The following is a 7555-nucleotide window of genomic DNA, read 5'->3' on the forward strand; positions in this document are numbered from 1 at the left end:
AACAAATCTGTGTTGGAAGAAGTACAGCCAGAATACAACCAGGATGGCCAGACTTCAGATACATTATCGGGAGGGACCAGTACCTGGAGAAGGACATCATGCTTGGTAAAATGCAGGCGCAGTGGCACAATGGGCTCAAGTGTAACAACAATTGTTGTGAGGTTGGCACAGGACCTGGCAGTGTTTCATTCTATTGTGCTATGAGTCAGAACAGATTCGACGGCACCTAACAACAACAACAATATAAATAAAATATTGATGTTGTAATTCTGGAATTATATATAAAGTTGTTGTTGTTAAGTGCCTTCAAGTTGGTTCCAACCCATAGTGACCCTGTATAGGGTTTCCATGGAGTGATTGGTGAGCTTGAACAACTGACCTTGAGATTTGAACCAACTTTGCAGTCTATGTGCATTAACCCACAGCACCACACTAGGACTCCATATATAAAGTTGTTGTTGTTGTCGTTGTTAGGTGCCATAAAGTAGGATAAAGCAAATAAGACTCAGTGGTAATGTTCTGGCGTAGAACTGCCACATGGGGTTTCCTCAGGTGTATAATCTTTAGAGAAACAAATTGCCAGGTCTTTTCTCCCACAGAGCTGCCGGTGAGTCCCAATCACTTACCTTTTGGGTAGCAGTCAAGTGCATAACCATTTCAGTATTGTCAGCTTGAGAGAAGAGGCAAAAAAGTCAAATGTGAAGTAGAAACATTTTAATTCTAGGTTTGAATGAGAAATGTTGGTATGAATTAATCTTTTATTTCTTTTAAATAATATATTATCGCTGTTCACACACAAAAAATCTAGAACTACACTGACAAGTATGGTAGCCATTGGGCCCATGTGGCCACTTAAATTAGTTAAAATTAAATAAAATATTAAATTCTAGTCTTCACTGGAAGAAACCTTATTTCAAGGGTTCAATAACTCTAGTGGCTACCCTATTGGACATCAAGGATATAAAAAATGTTCATCATTCTGTTGGACTGTGTGGTCTAGAAACAATCACTAATCAGTAGCAATGAACATCCCCAGTCCCCAGACTGTGGGACCTACATGTCATTTTCCACTAAAAGAAACCATAGTTTCTTAGAAAAATAACTGGTTCCAGTTGGACTGTGTGGTCTAGAAACAATCACTAATCAGTAGCAATTAACATCCCCAGTCCCCAGACTGTGGGACCTACATGTCATTTTCCACTAAAAGAAACCATAGTTTCTTGGAAAAATAACTGGTTCCAGTTATGAGGCAGAACACATACAAGATGACACTAAAACATCATATCATACCAGAAAGCAAAGACATTATTACAGATTCTAGGGTTCTGTCAAAGTACCATAAGTTAAAATCAACTCCATGACACGTAACAACAATAACAAAGGGCCATACATAGCCAATGGATTCATTAATAGATGCATTGATAATTATTGGTGATTGAAATATAAAAGTTAGAGACAAAGAAGAGGGACTGGTAGTTAGGAAATATGACCTTGGTGATAGAAATGATTCAGGAGATCACATGATAAAATTTCTCAAGACCAATGACTTATTCATTGCAAATATATTTTTTAACCAACATTACACATGAACCTCACATAAATGGATGGAATACACAGAAATCAAATTGACTACTTCTGTGGGAAGAGAAGATGAAGACCTCAGTGTCATCAGCCAAAACAAGACCAGGGAGTGATTGTGGAACAGACCATCATTTGCTCATATGCAATGAACCTGAAGAAAATTTAAACAAATCCAGAAGAGCCAAAATATGACCTTGAGTATATCCTATCTGAATTGAGTGACCATCTCAAGAACCGATTTCACTCACTGAACACTAATGACTAAAGCCCAGAAGAGTTGTGGGCTAACATCAAGACATCCGATGAGGTAAGTAAATGTCATTAACAAGACAGGAGAGAAAGAGAAGACCAAAGTGAATGTTAGAAGAAACTCTGAAATTTGCTATTCAACTTAGAGTAACTAATGGAATGGAACAAATGATGAAGTAAAAGCTGAAGCAAAAATTTCAAAAGGCAGTTTGAGAAGACAAAGTAAAAAATATTACAATGGAATGTGAAAAGATCTGGAGTTAAAACCAAAAGGGAAGAACATGCTAACATTTCTCAAGCTGAAATAGCTGAGGTAAAAATTCAAGTCTCAACTTATAATATTGAAAAATTCTATTGGTTAACGCTCAGTCATTTCAGGAGATAGAATATGATGAAGAACTGATGTGATTGAAGGAAGAAATCCAAGCTACACTGAAAGCATTGGTGAGAAACAAGGCTTGAGGAATTGACAGACCACCAACTGAAATGTTTCAACAAACTGATTCACTTGTTTATGCCAAAAAATTTGGAAGGTAGCTACTTGGTCAACTGATTGGAGGAGATCTTATTTGTGCCCATTTAAAAAAAAAAAAAAAAAGATGACCCTACAGAAAACAGAAACTATCAAACAATATCATTAATATCAGATGCAAGCAACATTTTGCTGAAGATAATTTTTTAATGGTTGCAGCAATGCACGCAGCACATACAGGGAGCTGTCAAGAAATTCAAGGTGGAGTCAAGAGGATGTGGAATGAGAGATATCATTGTTGACGTCAAATGGATCTTGGCTAAAAGCAGATAATACTTGAAAGATGTTTACTTGTGTCTTATTCACTATGCTAAGGCATTGGACTGTATGGATCATAACAAACTACGGATAACATTGCGAAGAATGGGAATTCCAGAACACTTAGTTGTGCTCATGTGTAGCCTTTACATGGAACAAGATGCAGTCGTTCAAATAGAACAAGGAGATACTGCATGATTTAAAAGCAGAAAAGGTGTGCGTCAGGGTTGTATCCTTTTCACCATTGTTATTCAATCTGTATGCTGAGCAAATAATCAAAGAATTTAGACTATATGAAAAAGAACATGGCCTCAGGATTGGAGGAAACTCATGAGTAATCTGCAACATGCAGATGTCACAACTTTGCTGAAATTCAAGAGGACTTGAAGCACTTGCTAATGAAAATCAAAGACTACAGCCTTCAGTATGAATTTGCACCTCAGTGTAAAGAAAAGAAAAATCCTCAGTCTGAAATTGTCAATAATTTTATTTTACTTAGAGCCACAATCAGTGTTCATGGAAGAAGCAGTCAAGAAATCACATGGCATATTGAACTGGGCAAATCTGCTGCAACACACCTTTAAAGTATTACATAGTCACTTTAAGGACTAAGGCACGCCTACCCAAGCCATGGTATTTTCATTGCCTCATATGCATGTGAAGGCTGGACCATAAGTAAGGAAGATGGAGAAGAACGGACATTTTTGAATTATGGTGTTGGTAAAGAATATTGGAACTATCAGGGATTGCCAAAAGAATGAACAAATCTGTTTTGGAAGAAGTATATCCAGAATGGTCAGAAGGTACAAGTTCTTGGAGAAGGACATCATGCTTGGTAAAGTGGAGGGTCAACAAAAAAGAGGAAGAACGCCCCCAAGATGGATTGGCACAGTGGCTGTAGCAATGGGCTCAAGCGTAGCAATAGTTGTGAGATTGACACAGCACTGGACAGTGTTTCGTTTGGTTGTGCATAAGGTCGTTAGGAGTTGGTATTCATGCAACAGCATCTAACAACAACAACACAGCCAGAATGTTCCTTGGAAGCAAGGACAATGAGACTTTGTCTTATATACTGTGGACATGTGGTAAGAAGGGACCAGTCTTTGGAATTCATTGTGAAGAATGGACGTTTGGCAAAGTAGAGGATCAACAAAAAGAGGATGATCCTCTAATGAGATGGAGCGACACAATGGCTGCAACAATGAACTCAAATATGACAACAATTGTGAAGACTGAGCAATGTCTTGTTTTGTCGTATGAAGGATCATTATGAGTTAGAACCGACTCAATGTCACTTCACAACAACCAATTCTAGATTGCAAGCCATAACCTAATTAATGGGCATGACCTGACCCTGGCCCACCTCTTACTGCTCTTCTTCTTCAACCCTCCTGTCACAGCCACACTGACCTGGCCTTACATCTCTTTGCCGAAGCCACTTGTTCCTGCCTGGGGCCTCTGCAGTTTCTGTTCTCTGCCTGGATCACTGATGTGGTTTTTGTTGTGTCTGGTTTTTTGTTGGTTTGATTTTTTCCTGGATAATTAACTCATAGAAGTACCCTCCGTGACTAGCTTGTCTAAAGTAGCTATTGCTCTCAACATCCTATTGCTGTTGACTCATTTCCAACTCGTAGTGACCCTATTCTGTTGTTGTTATTAAGTTATATCTGATTCATATCGATTCTGTATAGGGTTTTTGAGGAATGACTGATAGATTTGAACCACCAACCTTGTGGGTAGCAGCCCAATGCTTATCCTACAGTGCTACACCAAGGTTCTGGACTCCTATAAGATACAATCTCCTTCTTCCTAGTCTGTTTTCATCTGGAAGCTCATCTGAAACCTATCCACCATGGGTTACCTGGCTGGTATTTAAAATACCTGTGGCTTAGCTTTCAGAATCACAGTAACTCACAAGGCACCACAGTAAGACAAACTGACAGACAAGTGGTGGCTGTTTGGTTTTAAGTGGAAACTGGTTTCAGATGAGCTTCCAGACAAAGACAGACTAGGAAGAATTAGTGATGAACTACTTCCGAATATTTAGTCACTGAAAACCTTATGAATAACAGAGAAACACTGTCAGATATAGTGCTGGAAAATGAGCCCTTCAGGTTGGAAGGCACTCAAAATGCGACTGGGGAAGAGCTGCCTCCTCAAAGTAGAGTTGCCCGTGATGACGCAAATGGAGTAAAGCCCATGGGAGAAAAGCTGGATGCTGCTGCTGTCAGCTTGGTGGCCAGTGGCTTTTTTTTGGGGGAGGGGGGTACACATGTTGAAATATATTAGAATCATAACCTGTAAAAAAAAAAAAAATTAAAATATAACCTGAAACTGTTCAAGTTCATAAAGGCTAGTCAAGTCCCTTTCTCTTGGCAGGAGGGAGCCATCATCACAGTGCTCTAGGTCACAGCCAAGGAGGGGCAGACAGAGAATTGGGAGCAGCAACAGGCGCTTCACCAGACAGAGGGGCCTCGGCACCCTCATCATATCGCAGGTACAGCCAGGAGGGCTCCAGGTCTTGGGGGAGCACATGCTGGCAGACAGCTCCGTGTGAGCTGGGTCTGTACGCTGAAAACAATGTGGTGATGTCAAGGGCAGCGAAGAAAGCCAAGTCAGGAGAAACTTGCAGCCCCCTCTGCATGTGTGCAGATGCCAGAGATTAGCCAGTGCCTCGGTGCTCCCAACTAGAGAGAGATGGGAACCGGGCTTCGGAGGCTAAAAACTCTCAGGCTTAGTCAACAGCCTGGGGTAAGGCAGGGGTAAGGCAGGGACAGGGACACAGAGCATGACTAGAGCTACGTGCACCAGTGTGGGCTCTGTGGGACATGGGGTCTGAGAGGGCCTGCCTCCCTCCTCCTCAGAGAGGGGCTGTTTTCACAGACAGCCTTGTGGTCCAGGGAAGCTGCCCTAGCTTGTGACCAGCCTGGCAAAAACGACATAGCCACTTCAGGGAGGAAGACAAGCCCTTGAGGAGAAACAAGAGCCCCCTGGAGGGGAGCTGGTCAGTGTCTGACCCTGTGGGATGGCATCAGTAGAGCCCCTGAGTCTGAGGGCAAAGAGTCTTGGTGTTTCTGGAACAGTACCAACAGGGGAGGCACTGGTGAGGGGAAGCGCAGGTCTGGAACTCACTGAAGGCAGAGAGGGGAGAAACTCTTAACAAGAAAGCATATGAACTCACTTTATAACTGAGGAGGTCTGATGTGTAAGCAGCCTCTCCCCATCTCCCTAGCAACTGTCTTCATCACCACCCCAATTATGGGTACAGTGCTACCAGACTATAGATGGTAGCTATTTTTTTCTTTACCTATTTTCTAATGTCATAATTCCTGTTTGTCCAATGGATAATTTGTATGTTAACCACTGTATGTAACCAACCCTTATCTGGCAAAATAATTGCAACACAAAAATGATTTTCATGATACCTTGAAATTTGGGGGGAGGGGACATGAAAAGTTGGGCATCACTTTGTCTTAGCAATTAATGGAATAGTGATTACTAAAATAAGGTAATATTAAACAAGGTGCCGGTTGTACAATCTAATTTGATCAATGTCTTTTCAGTACTTTTGAGCATTTACTTGGCTCATTTAGTCTTCCTTTTGTTGTGCATGATTGGGAGGAAAAAGTACATCTTTCCTTCACTCCTCTCTCTTCCCATCCCTCCTTTTGCACATAAGGTGTATTTGGTTTGATTCTATCTTCTCTTATGCAGTGCCTGGTTTATGTAAACAATGAATACCCTTTTTGTTGATGAGCTATGAGAGCTACAGTAGTTTGCTTTCAGTATTGCTGTTGCACTTGAGACAATACTTTTTTCATAGTACCTCCAGGACAGATGAACAGTGTAACTGCAAAACAAGAGCAAAAGGCCCTTCCTCCCATGTTCTTACAGTAACCATACAGACTGAATACCCAGGGACATTCCATCATTGCAATAGCTCAGATTTTTGTTCCTATTTTTTCTTTGCACACCAGCTCTACTTTTTAAGTAAAATTGTAAAAGGCTGCCATTATGGACATTAGGTATCCCAAATAACCAGCTGGAGTGGGTCCAGTTTGTTCTTCATAGGACCAATTTTTATTTCAGCTTGAGTTTTTATATTAAGTTACATTATTGTGGACTTGGTTGTCTTGTGATGAATTTTTTTCATGTGTATTCTGTGCCATACTATTGTTAAAATGAACTGTTGCTATTGTGAGATGGATTTTAACTGACCTATTAAGGATTTCTTTCAAACAGCACTACTTTAGGGACATTCTAGTATTTGCTTCTATTTGTTTGGGCCTTGTGGATAAGGTACAGATTTAAAACAAATCTTGTTGCTGATTTGTCCATTTGTTTCCCTGCACTTAGTTACATCTGGGATACAGTCCAACTCATCTGATTTAATATGCATTTTTAAAAATGCCATAACTATTAAAACCCTTGTTTATGGACAGATGAAATAAATTTAGTCCAACCAAAAAATATATATATATATGCAATTTTTGAATCATTTGCTGATGGGGCACAACTCAACATGAATCCATTGAAAATTGGGACATGGAATGCATGAAGTATGAATCTGGGAAAATTGGAAGTTGTCAAAAATGAAATGGAACGCATCAACATCGATATCTTAGGCATTACTGAGCTGAATGGACTGGTATTGGCCATTTTTAATCTGATGACCACATGGTTTTCTATGCCGGGAATGACGAATTGAAGAGGAATGGTATTGCATTCATCATCAAAAAGAACATATCCAGATAAGTCATGAGGTACAACGCTGTCTGTGATAGGATAATATCCATGCGCCTACAGGGAAGCACAGCTAATACCACTAGTATTCAGATTTACGTGCCAACCACTAAAGCCAGGGAAGATGAAATAAAAGAATTCTACCAACTTCTTCAATCTGAAATTGATCAAACATGCAATCAAGATGTATTG

The sequence above is a fragment of the Chrysochloris asiatica genome, unplaced genomic scaffold (genome assembly GCF_000296735.1).
Source record: "Chrysochloris asiatica unplaced genomic scaffold, ChrAsi1.0 scaffold00173, whole genome shotgun sequence".
NCBI classification, from domain to species: Eukaryota; Metazoa; Chordata; class Mammalia; order Afrosoricida; family Chrysochloridae; genus Chrysochloris; species Chrysochloris asiatica.